This window comes from Manis pentadactyla, chromosome 7 (assembly GCF_030020395.1).
Source record: "Manis pentadactyla isolate mManPen7 chromosome 7, mManPen7.hap1, whole genome shotgun sequence".
NCBI lineage: Eukaryota > Metazoa > Chordata > Mammalia > Pholidota > Manidae > Manis > Manis pentadactyla.
In genome coordinates this window covers 29,917,747-29,933,697 of record NC_080025.1, presented here as the reverse complement: position 1 = coordinate 29,933,697, position 15,951 = coordinate 29,917,747, and the positions used below count along the sequence as shown (strand labels likewise).

At 47.1% G+C, this 15,951-nt stretch overlaps 1 pseudogene; it reads right to left on the bottom strand.

The window, feature by feature from the left end:
* Window positions 1-5,062: 5,062 nt before the first annotated feature.
* The window catches only part of LOC130684341 (contactin-associated protein-like 5), a 68,139-nt pseudogene continuing 57,250 nt past the window's right edge, over window positions 5,063-15,951 (bottom strand).

Below are 15,951 nucleotides of genomic sequence, written 5' to 3'. Positions count from 1 at the left end.
ACAATTATTAGAGAATACTATGAAAACATATGCTAACAAGCTGGGAAACCTAGGAGAAATGGACAACTTCCTAGAAAAATACAACCTTCCCAGACTGACCCAGAAAGAAACAGAAAATCTAAACAGACCAAATACCAGCAACGAAATTGAAGCGGTAATCAAAAAACTACCCAAGAACAAAACCCCTGGGCCAGATGGATTTACCTCGGAATTTTATCAGACATACAGGGAAGACATAATACCCATTCTCCTTAAAGTTTTCCAAAAAAGACCGGAGGAGGAGATACTCCCAAACTCAATCTATGAAGCTAACATCACCCTAATACCAAAACCAGGCAAAGACCCCACCAAAAAGGAAAACTACAGACCAATATCCCTGATGAACGTAGATGCAAAAACACTCAACAAAATATTAGCAAACCGAATTCAAAAATACATCAAAAGGATCATACACCTTGACCAAGTGGGATTCATCCCAGGGATGCAAGGATGGTACAACATTCGAAAGTCCATCAACATCATCCACCACATCAACAAAAAGAAAGACAAAAACCACATGATCATCTCCATAGATGCTGAAAAACCATTTTACAAAGTTCAACATCCATTCATGATAAAAACTCTCAGCAAAATGGGAATAGAGGGCAAGTACCTCCACATAATAAAGGCCATGTATGATAAACCCACAGCCAACATTATATTGAACAGCGAGAAGCTGAAAGCATTTCCTCTGAGATCGGGAACTAGACAGGGATGCCCACTCTCCCCACTGTTATTTAAAATAGTACTGGAGGTCCTAGCCACGGCAATCAGACAAAACAAAAAAATACAAGGAATCCAGATTGGTAAAGAAGAAGTTAAACTGTCACTATTTGCAGATGACATGATACTGTACATAAAAAACTGTAAAGACTCCACCCTAAAACTACTAGAACTGATATCGGAATACAGCAAAGTTGCAGGATACAAAATCAACACACAGAAATCTGTAGCTTTCATATACACTAACACTAAACCAACAGAAAGAGAAATCAGGAAAACAACTCCATTCATAATTGCATCAAAAAAATAAAATACCTAGGAATAAACCTAACCAAAGAAGTGAAAGACTTATACTCTGAAAACTACAGGTCACTCTTAAGAGAAATTAAAGGGGACACTAACAGATGGAAACGCATCCCATGCTCGTGGCTAGGAAGAATTAATATCATCAAAATGGCCATCCTGCCCAAAGCAATATACAGATTTGAAGCAATCCCTATGAAACTACCAGCAATATTTTTAAATGAACTGGAACAAATAATTCAAAAATTCATATGAAACCACCAAAGACCCCAAATAGCCAAAGCAATCCTGAGAAAGAAAAATAAAGTAGGGGGGATCTCACTCCCCAACTTCAAGCTCTATTGTAAAGCCATAGTAATCAAGACAATTTGGTACTGGCACAAGAACAGAGCCACAGACCAATGGAACAGACTAGAGAATCCAGACATTAACCCAGACATATACGGTCAATTAATATTTGATAAAGGAGCCATGGACATACAATGGCGAAATGACAATCTCTTCAACAGGTGGTGCTGGCAAAACTGGACAGCTACATGTAGGAGAATGAACCTGGACCATTGTCTAACCCCATATACAAAAGTAAACTCAAAATGGATCAAAGACCTGAATGTAAGTCATGAAACCATTAAACTCTTGGAAGAAAACATAGGCAAAAACCTCTTAGACATAAACATAAGTGACCTCTTCTTGAACATATCTCCCCGGGCAAGGAAAACAACAGCAAAAATGAACAAGTGGGACTATATTAAGCTGAAAAGCTTCTGTACAGCAAAAGACACCATCAATAGAACAAAAAGGAACCCTACAGTATGGGAGAATATATTTGAAAATGACACATCCGATAAAGGCTTGACGTCCAGAATATATAAAGAGCTCACACGCCTCAACAAACAAAAAACAAATAACCCAATTAAAAAATGGGCAGAGAAACTGAACGACAGTTCTCCAAAACAGAAATACAGATGGCCAACAGACACATGAAAAGATGCTCCACATCACTAATTATCAGAGAAATGCAAATTAAAACTACAATGAGATATCACCTCACACCAGTAAGGGTGGCTGCCATCCAAAAGACAAACAACAACAAATGTTGGTGAGGCTGTGGAGAAAGGGGAACCCTCCTACACTGCTGGTGGGAATGTAAATTAGTTCAACCATTGTGGAAAGCAGTATGGAGGTACATCAAAATGCTCAAAAGAGACTTACCGTTTGACCCAGGAATTGCACTCCTAGGAATTTACCATAAGAATGCACCAATCAAGTTTGAGAAAGACCAATGCACCCCTATGTTTATCGCAGCACTATTTACAATAGCCAAGATTTGGAAGCAACCCAAAATGTCCATCGATAGATGAATGAATAAAGAAGATGTGGTACATATACACAATGGAATACTACTCAGCCATAAGAAAAGGGCAAATCCTACCATTTGGAGCAACATGGATGGAGCTGGAGTGTATTATACTCAGTGAAACAAGCCAAGCGGAGAAAGAGAAATACCAAGTGATTTCACTCATCTGTGGAATATAAATACAAAGGAATAACTGAAGGAACAAAACAGCAGCAGAATCACAGAACTCAATAATGGACTAACAGGTATCGAAGGGAAAGGGACTGGGGAGGATGGGTGTGTAGGGAGGGATAAGGGGTGGAAGAAGAAGGGGGATATTAAGATTAGCATGCATGGGGAGGTGGGAGAAAGGGGAGGGCTGTGCAACACAGAGAAGGCAAGTAGTGATTCTACAACATTTTGCTATGCTGATGGACAGTGACAGTAAAGGGGTTTTTAGGGGGGACCTGGTATAGGGGAGAGCCTAGTAAACATAATATTCGTCATGTAAGTGTAGATTAATGATACCTAAAAAAAAAAAAGGCAGTTCCAGTGTGGTGACCTCCAATGAGTTCTACGCAAGGGTATAAAGGGCATATAAAAGTGTAGGCAAAGGGCCTGTTTGTGTTTATACAGAGGATCAAAGCCTAATTTGGCTACCCAGAAAATGAACTAAGATACGATATGGAAAAGAATTTCCAACATCAGCACTCTCTGGAAGACTCATGCCAGAAGATGATCATCAAAAAACCCCAACAAAGATCCACGCACTGCTACAGCTGTAGATGCACTCATCCCACCAGCTCCTGGACTTGCCATGGGAATGAAGGAAGGGGATATCTAAGCTGGCCTGTGCATACAGTAAAACAACAAATTTGACTGGATCTATACTGTTGGAACTCAACCAAGAATTAGGAGAAGTGCAAATTGTAGCGCTCCAAAATCCTACAACTACAGACTATTTACTGTTAAAAGAACATATGGGATGTGAACATTCCCCAGGAATGAGTTGTTTTAAGTTGTCTGATTTATCTCAGACTGTTCAAGTTCAGTTGGACAATATCCACCATATCATAGATAAGTTTTCACAAATGCCTAAGGTGCCTAACTGGTTTTCTTGGTTTCACTGGAGATAGCTGGTAATTACCGGTATGCTTTGGTTATGTAACTATACTCCTATTATGTTAATGTGTGTGTGCAATTTAATGAGTAGTTTAAAACCTATACATGCTTATGTTACTCTACAAGAAGATATGTCAAAGAAATCATCTATCTTCCCATGTTTTCTGCTGCCTGCTACTTCTATAGCTTTTCTTCTTCCTTCCTAATTACAACCCTTAAATAGAATTCGTGCCTCATATCAAATTTACCGAGTATCATAATTCCTCTAAGTGCTAAAGATACCTCAAGACAAATGCTGGGCATAGAAGCCACAGGGCGTAAATATGCAAAGAAGTAAAAAGCTAACCTTTTCAAACAATAAGGCTTCTCTCTCACTTACCAACTTTACATTTCCCTGTATGGCTCCAGAAGATGACTGGTTAGCCAGAGATGCGTAAGATTTCTCAAGAGAGGAACAACCTAAGACAGGCACAGTCGCAGGGGGGCCATCAGGTGAGAAATTGGGGATCGACAGAGGTGAGGCTTAGAACCTCACCGCCCCCTGTTCTGAGAGAAATCTTCTGCATACGTTGATGTTTTATTGCCCTTGTCTAGCTTGGATTAACACATAATCTACAGGCACACACCTGATCATCTATATTTGCTCTCTTACAACACTAAACTATGTTTTCTACCTTTATCTTGTATCTACCTACCACTTCAGCATTTTATTAAAAATAATAATATAGAGAGAAATGTGGTATCCACATATAAATCAAGTATAAAAATCAAATGAGTATTCATATTTGAGGTGACTCTTTATAGTTCATAATGCATTAGCAAAACCGAAAGTTTCTGTGATGACTGCCCTTGTACTGTTCACCATGTAACTTATTCGCTATGTAAGAATTTGTTCTCCATGTAAGAACTTGTTCGTTATGCTTCAGAAGATTGGAGACTGATGAAAACTAGGCTTTGGGTGGATTGATGATTGTGCATTGAGTATTGAGTACCCTATACAGAATTTTATTGTTGTTAACAACCATTTGATCAATAAATATGAGAGATGCCCTGAAAAAAAAAATTGGAAGGAAAAATATGGGAAAAGGCAGACCTGGTAAATAATAAATAAGGCAAAACTAAATTAGCTGTGTTAATAACAGGCAGAATCGATTAGAGCACAGATATTAAAAAGTTAGAATATCAGTTTGGTATAAAAAAATTTACAAAAACCTTTCAATTCATCGAGAAGATACAAGCATTTCAACCTAGCCTGCACCTGATAAATACCTTCATCATATATAAAATGAAAATTCATCGAACTTGCAGTTAGAAAAAAAGAAAACCACCATTAGAGGAGGGGAAAATCCAAAGTTGTCCATTTTTCAATTGTTGATGAATAAATGAAGGCATTAAGGAATTGAGCAATCCAATAATTGGTTTTTGAAATCCTAATGTCTTTAAGTAAAAAGTAAGTAAATTTAAGAAAAAAAATTAAGGAAACCTTTGAAATTAATTAGAAAATATGTTAAAACTTATTTTCTTCATTTCTTCGTTAATGTTCCTGACTCAAGCTTCTGTAATGTAGATGTAAATGCTGGTTCTCGACCCTGCCAGGCATGCGTCTCAGCGTCTACTGCACCAGAACTCTTGGTTCTAGACCTTGGATGTGATGGGAGCAAGTGGCTCCAGAAAAGTCCTTTATTCTAACATTGACCACGTGAAAGGAACGGACTCAAGGGACACACCTGTGACTCTGCCCAAGGTGAGCGACCTGACAGCCATGAAGTCGACCTCTGGGGAGAAGTTGTAACTGAGTCGGAGCTGCTGGTCCACCTGCAGGAAAACAGAAAACAGCGCGTCAGTGGAGCCTGCAGAGCCCCCAAGGACCCCACCTGGAAACAGCTGCGAAGCGCATGCAAGCGGGCCCCTCTCTGCGATCCTCTCTCCAGGATGTTGAGAGATGTGTTGCTAATTTTCCCACAATGTACATTGAAAACCCTTTTCTTTCCTTTTGGTGAAATAAAGGCTTCACACAAGTCTTCTCCCTTGGAAATTCTGTACCACTTTCGACCGTATTTATCTCCCCACTGACATCTCACCAAATTCTTTGCTGGGAACAAAAAAACAAATGAAGCCTTCTCTGGAAGTGCCCCAGAGGATGAACATTAAATGGGAAACGGACGCCGGCTCCCATCTTCCCCTCCTCCCAGGCGTCCGCAGAGCCATCACTGGCCCCTCTGCCACAGCAATGCCCACCCTGACCGGGTCTCACTCAGGTGTGGCCCTGGGAGGCCGTTCCGGAGCGAATATTTCGGTCTGAGCCTCCGGAGGACCGGCTACCTCACAGCTGCCACCCACCCAAGCTGCTGGCACCCTGCCTCGCAGTGGGAGTAAAAGCCACCCCCGGGGCTCCCCAGGCTTCCTTTCCAGGCCCTTCCTCCAGGAAGCACCCTTCTCCCACCCACTGCTAGTGCCCGTGCCCTCTCTTGCCCCTCCTCTTCACTCCAAGGCCCAGTCCTCCCTCCCTGCCCACATTCTTCAATCCAGTCAAACCAGTTTCTTCCAGGCTCTGCTCTGCATATTCATGTGAGGCTATCCTTGAAAAGGATCCTCGTTATCACAGTTTCACCTGGAAGGACAGGAGGCCAAGACCCCTTCAGCTGTGTGCCCAGCCCAGGCCCTGAGAGACACTGGTTCTCCACGCCTCCCTCTGCACCTCCACAGACCGACCCTCCTCCGGAAACCCCAGCCTGGAGGGGCTTCCACTGGGGGACAAGTCCCTGGCCATGACTGGTGGAGCGTAATCATACACTTTATGACTATTTCATTTATGAATAAATAAATCACTTATGCTTTTATTTGAATGTCTAGAAAACTCCTTCAACAGTTATTTGAGTGTATACGGCGTGCCTGTCCCTGTCCCATGGCCCCGGAGCCCACCCCCTCCAGGACGCGCCCCCCAATGATGCCCCCGATGGCTCAGGCAGGTCAGCTGGCCCTCTTCACTGATCTCCTCATGCCACTTTTTCTGTCTCTAATGTTGCATTTAAAATGCCTCAAAATGATGACGTGCTTTTCTTTCCCCCTGCCACAAAACTATTGTCTGTTTGAGAACATGGACATCTTATGAATATATGTTTTCCATGGGGCCTACTATAGAAACTGGCAAAGTAACTCTTCTTGTGGGTTTGCCGAGTGAATGGGTGCACGTCTTGCACAGAGTCCCTTCCTATCTGTGGCTGTGAAGGCATGGGCCGTCACATCTCCAGGGTGCCTCGGCTGCCCTGGAGGGTCCTACACCTGCAGGTGTAACATAGGGTTTTGGGCCTTGGGTCCCCATGTAAAGTCTGTTTAAGGCTCAGAGGAGAGATGCTCTTAGAGGGCTATGGGAGGCTGGGGCATGAGCTCTGGCCTGACAGGGGCACCACTACTGGTTCAGGGGCTGGCTTGCCAATGTGGACATCCTAGGAAAGGCATAGAACAGAACAGAAAGAACATGGGGGTAGCATAAATATTTATTTTTAGGACTCTGTATTCAGTGAGAGATTCATTTGGTTACTAGACTTCCTTAACTTAGTTTTGTGGTTTAGTAGTGTTTTTGTTTTCAAGTACAGTGAGTGAGGTGTTCCGGGTGAAGCATCATAGTCCTTTAAACCCCCCGGATGTGTGAAGTTCGTAATCTGGCCTAGTGATATTTTGCTGACCTCAGAATCTACGATTCCCACTTGTCTTCTCAAGTCATTAAATGAGATGGAAAAGAAGAAAACAGAACACAGCTGTTTTGAGAGAGCCCTAGATGCCAGGCTTCACGCGTGTTCCTTCAGCTGTGTTTCTTCCTATGATCTTTGCAAGAACTGTCTGGGCTCAGCTGCATTTGGTATTTACCAAGTAGACTGAAGCTCAGAAATGTGAGTGACTTGGCACGGTGTAAGTAGGAGAGCCAAGATTCACACCCAAAGCCATCTCCAAGGACATAATTAGCTTAATTAAAAAAATGCACAGAACCTCCTTCTTTATAGTTTGTTGTTATGCTGGCATTTGGTAAACTGGCTAAATCGGTTTAATGTCATCAATGCATTTGACACAGGACACTGAAGTTCACCCCCACCACCCGGACATTTCTGGAGACACCTGGGCCTTAAAAAGCACAAACCAAGTTTCAATTCTCAAATCATCACCCGGAGTCTTTGCCCCTGGCTACAGGTCAGTCCCCCAGGGTCTCCTTCCTAGAGCCACAAAGGAAAGAGAAGCAGAGAAAGTAATTCAAGCCGTGGGTGGGAGGGATCTGTTCTTAGGTCCCAGAGCCCCTGCTGGCTGAGTACAGTGGTCACTGCCCACCGCTTTCTGTCCCTGGTCCTGAGTAACACCTGAGACCCTGCTCCCGGGGGCCGGGGGGGCTGCGGATGGAGCTGTAGCCAAACCTTTCCTGTTTGGACTGAATGGCTTGTCCCAAGCTGGGGGTGGGGAGGGAGGAGAATTCTAGATAGGGTGAGGGGATGGGCGTGTCAAGGAAGCAACCGTGCTGTGTGGCTGTCCCCATAAACTGATTAAAACTTAATAAATAAAAAGTGCCTGCATGCTGCGGTGCTCTGGCAATACATGCTCACCAGTGCCATGAACTAACGACTGCTGGGAACACTTTAGATGGGGAAGGAAGGAACACGGTGGGAGAGAAAGGAGGGGCCATGTGCAGACGCTCACCTGAGTGCGTCCAGATGGGCCATTAGCAGAACCTGTGCAGACGGGAAGCCGTCCTCCCATCCCTTCCACCCTCCACTCCGGCCCAGCCCACACTTGCTCCAAAGATTTTCCTCTTATTTCAAGAGTAAATTTTAGAGGTAAGGCCATTAAATTATAATCACTCAGAAATTGTTATTTGTCCCATATAGCTGAGAATTATTTCTGATTTCCACCCATTTAAAAAAAAACTAGAAATCAATCTTCACTTGCCCACAGCCCACATCCAAAAGTTCACCCACGGCCACTGATGTTACTTCTGAACCATTTCTCAAATCCCCCACTACGGCTGCCCCATGGCGCCAGCGAGCCTCCTCAGCTCTTCCCGAGTGGTCCCTGTCTGACATCTCACCCCCCAGGTGTGCATCTCTGGGCAGAGATCACAGAGCACCCCTGAGAAATGAAGATCTGCCCATGCTTCTGCCCTGCCCAAAAGCCAAAGGTTTCCCTTCACTCGCCACAGAGCTGGTTTACCTTCTCCACAGGGTACAGTAAGCCCGTGGAAGTCATTCGTTCAGTTCATAAGTATTTACTGAGTGCCTGCCCCATAAGGGCTGACTCGATCGGGGTCATACTGTAAGAGGATGAGCCGAACTCTGCCAGTTCCCTTCCGAGATGTGCCCGCGCCTGCTGCCTGCCCTTTGTTCCAGGACCACTGGAATCCCACGGGGCACCTGCCGTGCTCCTCCACGGCTGGGATGACGCTCACATGGACCCGCCACCCGCCCACTTCCCTCTCTTCCCCACTGAGCCAGCTCCTCCCCTCCCACACTCGGGTGACTCCCAACTTCGTCTGGGAATCAAGCACGGATGCCCCGGGGAGAGCAGCGTCCCCTCCACCTGCGCCCCTGCACTGCCTGGGCACACTTCCTCCCGAGCCCTGGCCAGCCTCTCATGATTTCCTCCCCAGCTGTGTGTCTCCCTTGTCATACACCAGCCCAGGAGTTATCAAACCTGAGCAGGCATCAGGATCACCTGCTAACTCCCCACAAAAAGGACTGCTGATTCAGTAGGTCAGATGTGGGAATCTTCGTTTCTCAGAAGGTCCCGGGAGATGGTGAAGCTGGAGGGTAGAGGGGAGCACCCTTCAGTTCACCTTGTCTAGTGCCCAAAGGCTGCAGCCAAGTTCAGTTCATGTCTATCCCCTGATCTCAGCACCACACTTGGCTTTGGGTAGAAGCCCAAGAATGTTTTGTTGTGCACCAGGGCACATTTGGCTGATGGAGAAGAAGGGAAGTAGGGTACCTGAATGCTAAGCTCTCTTCCCTCTTGGATAATCTTCAAGTGGTGCATCCTTCTGTTGGCAAAGTTCTCGGCATTGATGGTGAGCACCTGGGTTTCTTCCTTGTTTAGCTGATAACCAACTTGTAAGCTTCCTTGAAACAAAAATATCAGAAATTAGAATTAAAAATAGGAACCATAAAATGCAAAAATATGATAAGGTTGTCTTTTGATTGTCACTGTGTTCTAGGAACCTAAGTCTGTCTCGACCCTTCCATCATGTAAAAGTTTAACAGATACACTGTTATTGTAGCATCTGGTTCTCTGCAGAAAACCCTGAATAGTTGTGAAATAAGTGTGTGTGTGTGCATGCACATGTATATGTGCATATATACATGCATGTGTGCATGTGTATGTGTGTTAGCAGAACCGAGATACCAGCCTGGAAAATAAAACCACCACAAGTCGATTTTGTAATTGGATTCTGAAAACTTTACCAATATAGAGTTAAATACTTTGCCATTCTCACTTTGTTCCCTACTGCTTCCTGTATCTGCCTTTCTTCCTAACTGCCTTCGTGGAATTTCAGAATATGGAATGTGAAATAAGATCATAATGTAATCTAAGGCAGAACAGGAGAACACAGCTTGGGAGGAGAAAACAGTCGAACTGTGAGTGGAATGTAAGGCCATTATTCAACAGTCAGGAAACAGAAGGAACTTCCTACAGCGGACCCTGGTTGTCCTGACTCATTCTTCGTTTGGGTGTGACCATTACAGATTCCCAAATGTTTATTTTGTCACCTAACACTTCCTACCAGCTCTCCAGCCTAGCAGGGCTGGTGCTGAGAGGGGCTGGGCAGGGCGGCGCTGCAGAAGTGTGGACGTGGCCAGGAGCCCCACTGGCCGTGGGCGGGAAAGGCCCATCCCGTGCCCTGGGGGGCCCAGCGTGGCACCCTCTTCCACCCTCCATGTAACATTTGGTTCAACCCAACAACCGAGTCAGTGTGTGGTGACCAGGCCCCACGCATGGTGGTGAGCACCCCTTCCTTGAGGGGCTGACAGCCTTGCCGTCTTCTCACACTTGTGCATTCCAACACACGTGCATATTCTGTGTACATATTCTGTATGTATTTGTCCATTTCAGAAATCATTTCTACTTTACACACCTTTACTGACACCGGCCTCATGACCATCCCTCTTAGATATAATCTCAACAGGGACCCTGTCTGTGAAAGTTTCCAGAAGCTTCCTCAGCATCCCACTTTATGCCTAAAAGACCTCAACCACTTCTTCCAGAGCCGTGGAAGTACAGATCCCACCTCCAGAGAAGCAGTCCAGCTCGCTCCAGGGAGGACAGTTTCCCTGTGGGCCACAGGGACCCCAGGTGATCATCTCAGCCCAGAAAGTTCTCCTCCAGCCTTTCTCAGCGAGCCTACTCCTCCCCCTCCAGAACTCAGTCACCCGCTCCAGGCAGCCCTCCGTGGCTTCTCTAAGGTGCCCTCTCCTGCTGCTGCTCTGGGCCCACCTCTATCCCAACGCAGATGGGGTTGTGCAGCCTGCTTGCTGACTGTCTCACACATCCGTAAACTACTTGAGGATCTGGAAATACCTTACCCACCCTTAGGTTCTCACTGCCGGGCTCATGTCAGGGATGTCCCAGAGGATGCATTCAGGTCTGGGTTTCCACCCACTGCCTTGAACCTTCTGCTTCTTGTTAGTGTTCAGGGATCATCTCTTTTCCATTTCGGTTTGCCTTATATGACTGGTCCAGTGGTTTTCAATTAGAGTGCTCTGTCCAAATGATACCTACAGCAAAGGCTATTCTAGAGAAGAGGAAAACGTGGAGCTGCTTGAAGTGACCTAGGAGAGGGAGGCTCTCTCTGGACTCTGCTCCCCCCCCACCTTCTCCCCACAGCGTCACACTGGCCAGCAGAACCCTCAGACTCCCAGTAGCGTAGTGGGAACCCTTGCCCCTGCAAAGTGACAGCTCAGCCTCCAGGGTTCAGTCACATCTCCTGGACGGTGGCCCTCAGCCCATGCAGCAGTGTCCTCCTGCCGTCCTGGCCCTGGGGACCCCACACGCCAAGTGCCCGGAGATTGCATCTGACAAGCTTGCCCCTGCATTTGGCTTTCAGTGATCAGTCCTAGACTCTCTCTGGACACCTATGTAGATGTGACTGCCCAGGGAAGGCATCTTCTTTGGGCTTAAGAGAAGCCAAGCTCTCCTTTGGAGATACAGCACTTGCTTCATCCTTCCTTGCCTTCCCTGCCCACCTCCCTCCATCTCTCTCTCTCTTTTCTTTCCTTCCTACTTCCTTAACAGAAATGTATTGTTCTGGACAATAGTTCTGAAGGCTAGAAACCCAAAGTGTTCTCTCAGAGGCTCGAGGCTAGGATCCTTCCTGGCCTCCTCTCAGCTGCTGGTGGCTGCGTCCTGGCGCCCCGCAAGCCCTTCTCTGTCTCTGCAAGGCCGTCTCCCCAGGTGCGTCTGTTGGTCCTGTGCTCAGGCTGCTCTAAACTCAACAGACGATAACCAAATATCATTTAGCAAGACATTTTACTGTTCTCCTCCTGCCTGACAGTCCCCTGCTCATGAGAATGAGGGAAATATGGACTAGACACTCAGAATTGAAATGTTCCAATAAATCCAGTTCGGTGACTTCTTGCACTGAGGTCGTTCAAGAACATCGTTTTGTTTTGTCTCATTTCTCGTGCCCCCACCTTCCAGCCGTGCTGCTCTACACGCCTTCCACGCGGCCCTGGAGTATCTGGCCACGTGACTCCGGCACTCGAGCACTCCCCGGGTCCGTGACTCTCCATCATGCATTCCCGCTTCTCTGCCTGACCCAGAAAGCCCGTGTCTCACCTTTCCAGCTTTATCACATACATAATGTTCATATGTTAATGATATCTGAACACTCAGAATCCCCCCAAATAATGCTCCTCCTTGTCTCTGTGTGTTTTCTTTCCTGAGCAGGAAACAACCCCCTACCTCCGTACCTGCCTTGCAAGCCTCTCATCATTCATCCAGACCCATCTGGTGAGACCAGCGTCCCCACTTGCCCCTTAGGCTGATATGATCTTTCCTCTTACTGTATAGTCACCATGCTCACTCCTGGTGACCGGGTCTATTTATCATTATCTTTTTCTTTCTTGAATTCTGGCTCCCCTGGGAGGAACAGCAGCTTATTCATCCTGTGTCTGCAAATAATAGCACAGGGCAGCTATCTTCAGGCTCCAGGGACATTTATGGAATATAATATCCACAGACAATGTTATCACCACCTCACCAAAATTATGAGCTAATAATTACTCAATGCCTATGGTGTGTCAGATACAAAAAAAAAACAGTTCTAATCCTGAAGTTCTGTCTTCAAAGACTTCATGACCTAGTCGAAGGGGATGAAGCGATGTCATACTGGCCTACTACCATACTCCTGACCTGTGTAGGGATTTAACCTGGGAATGAAATGTTTTCCATTAAATCCTCAGAGGAGGACATAGAACTCCAGAGAGGTAAAAAAACACAGGTAAAAACAAAAGGGATCTCATAAGGATTTTTAAAGACATGCCTGACTGGGCTTTGCCGCACACAGTGGTATTTTAAGAAAATGTCTCTGGGTACCCAGTGTGCATGTCAGAGCAAACAGGGAGCCGTGGAGGGCTCCCATCACTCAGAGGCAAGGGAAGGCAGGGAAGGTGCCGGCTCACCAGCCCGCATTCCGGGTGACAGGGTTTGGCAGCCGCTTGCTTAATCATCCTATGTCAAAAAAGGATCTCTTCTACCCGTGGAACCCTGGCCCACACAGTACCCATCCACATCCGTCCCCACACAGGCCGCCCCCCACGCACCCTTCAGTTGCCACTAACCGACTGTCCCCACCAACTAGCTGCTATTCCAGCTCCACTGGTTGTGTAGATCAAACTGCAGGCGTCATCCCGGTTTTGCCCATTTCCTGCACCAGGACCCCTGCACACAGGCTGCATATCCAAGTCACCAGCCCCTGGGCTCCAAAGTCCTGCCTTGCTGCCTATCTTCCCATGTCAGCCAGCCAATCACCACCATCCCCTGGGGGCACGACAGCACATCTGACCTGGCCTCCAGGTCCTACCTTCTGCCCCGCACCCATCTGTTCTCCCCCCAGCAGTCAGAATAAGCCTTTACAATCCGATGCCACACAGTGAACTGATTTAACCGCTTCCTGGTGCACTTGGAATAAAACCCAAATTCTCTTCCGTGGCTGGTGAGGTTCGGTACCATCTTCCCCTGCACCTCCTCGATCTCCTTTCACTGCACATTTGCCTCACTTACTGGGCTCCAGCCGCTGTGGTACCTGAGAAGCCGAGTTCACTGCTGCCTGCGAACCCTGCCCCAGCTTCTCTCTCCCCTGGAATGTGCCAGAAGCCTCTGTGCCACATGGATCAGATGTGATCCATGTACTGACGCCTCCCATGCGTGCACACCTGCCTCGGTTCCTCCAGGAAACAATGGCTTGTTGGTGTGTCGGGGAGTCAGTGCCAGAAGTCAGTATTTGTTACTACAAATCAATGTAGCTCCTCCGTAATTCCAGTTACAAGCACCACCTTTTCTGACTGCACCCTCCTCCCTCTCTGGTCCTCTTCTTCTAATGCCCAGACTCCCACAGTCCTTAGTGAAAGAATCAATCTCGCCAAGCAATGTTCCTCAACCCCCTCATGCCCTCGGTCCTCCCGATCTGACAGCTCAGGCTGCCCGCCCTGGGCCTGTGGACTCTCCTGGATAGTCTTACTTCCCGTGACCCATTCTCCCTTCACTGAGTGAAGGGATTTGCTTGGCAGAACCGCGAGCGCTCAGATCCAGCCCACACTTCCTGCCTTCTGCACAGGTTCACTGGCAGAAGAAAAATGCAAGCTGTGCAGACTGCTAGCAAGCCGCTCCGAGTTCATCACCACCAACTTCAGGCGGGCCTTTGTTCCGTCTGCTCCGCCTCAGTGTATTTCCTACGCCCATCCACCCACTGGCGCAGACCCCCACTTACTGTCTCCTCTTCTCTGCCCAGGCCTCCAACTGTGCCTTCCTCCCCACTCTCTGCTGATGACCTTGCCGTCTGCCTCCCTAAGAAAACTAAAGCAATCAGAAAAGAGCTTCAAACGCCTGCCACCATATTTACTGGACTGTTAATTTCTGAACCCAGATGTTCCTTCTTCCTTTCCACTAACTCAGATGGGGTGCCCTGCTCTCACCTGACGTCAGTCTTGCATCCTTCCCACCCTTCCTGCCTCTTGGCAGACACCCTCAGACAATACCCGCTTCCTCACGGTGGGTCACTTCATCCCTCATCTGCATTATTCTCATTGACACTTTTCCTGTTTTAAAGGAATGATAAAGGGAAGTGCCTCGGCTTTCTTAGCCCTTGCAATGGCCGTATCTGCTCCCGCCGGCTCCACGCTAACCCCCGAGGTGTCACCTGTGTTTCCTTCCAGGGGCCTCTTTCCCATTTTCTCCTAAATGCCCGCCAGTAAGATCTCAGCTCCGGGTCCCCACCAAGTGTCTGTCCCCAAGGTCATCCTGCTACGTCTGCTTTTCTACTCAGTGAGCATCTCACGCGTCACTATTCCACAAGTCACTCTCTGCTCTTTATGAAAGTTTTGCTTAGCTTCCAGAACCTCTCTCTCCTAGTTTCCCCACTTTGCTGTCTGCCCCACTTCTCCTCTCCTCCTAATGCTGAACCCCGGGGCTCAGCCTGGGGATTCCCTGTCCACACCCGCTGCCCTGATGGGCTCATCGGCGCTGCGCTGTGGCCCCCTGCCCAAGGGGTCTCCTGGGGCTGCTGTGACGCGGGCTGGAGGCTCGGGGTCTGAAACCAAGGTGTGAGCTGGTCCACATGCCCATTCGTGACTCTAGGGGAACCTTCCCTGGTCTCTTCAGTGTCCGGGAGCTCCTGCCCATCCTTGGTGCCCTGTGGCTTGTAGCCTCATCACCCCAACCTTTGCCCCACAAGGTCACGTGGCCTCCTGCCTTCTGTGTGTCTGTGTGACTCCGAGTCTCTGTATCACTATCTCCCTCTTCTTACAAGGACTCCATTCACTGGGTTTAGTATGACTTCATCTTAACTAATTATATCTATTATGACCTTATTTACAAAAAGACCATATTCTGAGGTTCTGAGTGGATGCACATTTTGAACCCAGGATACTATCTAAGTGCAGAGCAGTTTCCAAATTTGTATCTCCAGGTTTCTCTTACCTCCATTTCAGACTCCTCTGTACAATGTCCTTCCCAACACCTCTACCTGGCTGCCCTGATAACGTCAGAGTTGATATGTCCAAGACTGAACTTGTGATCTCTTATAAACCTGTTCCTTTCATAACTTTTCCCATCTCAAGTGTTGGAAATCCTATACTACCAAGTGATCAGTAAAAAAATCTTGGAATCGTCCCTGATGGCTCTTTTTCTCATACCCTATGTACAATAGGAAGGACATACTTTCAACCACCCCCCCTTCA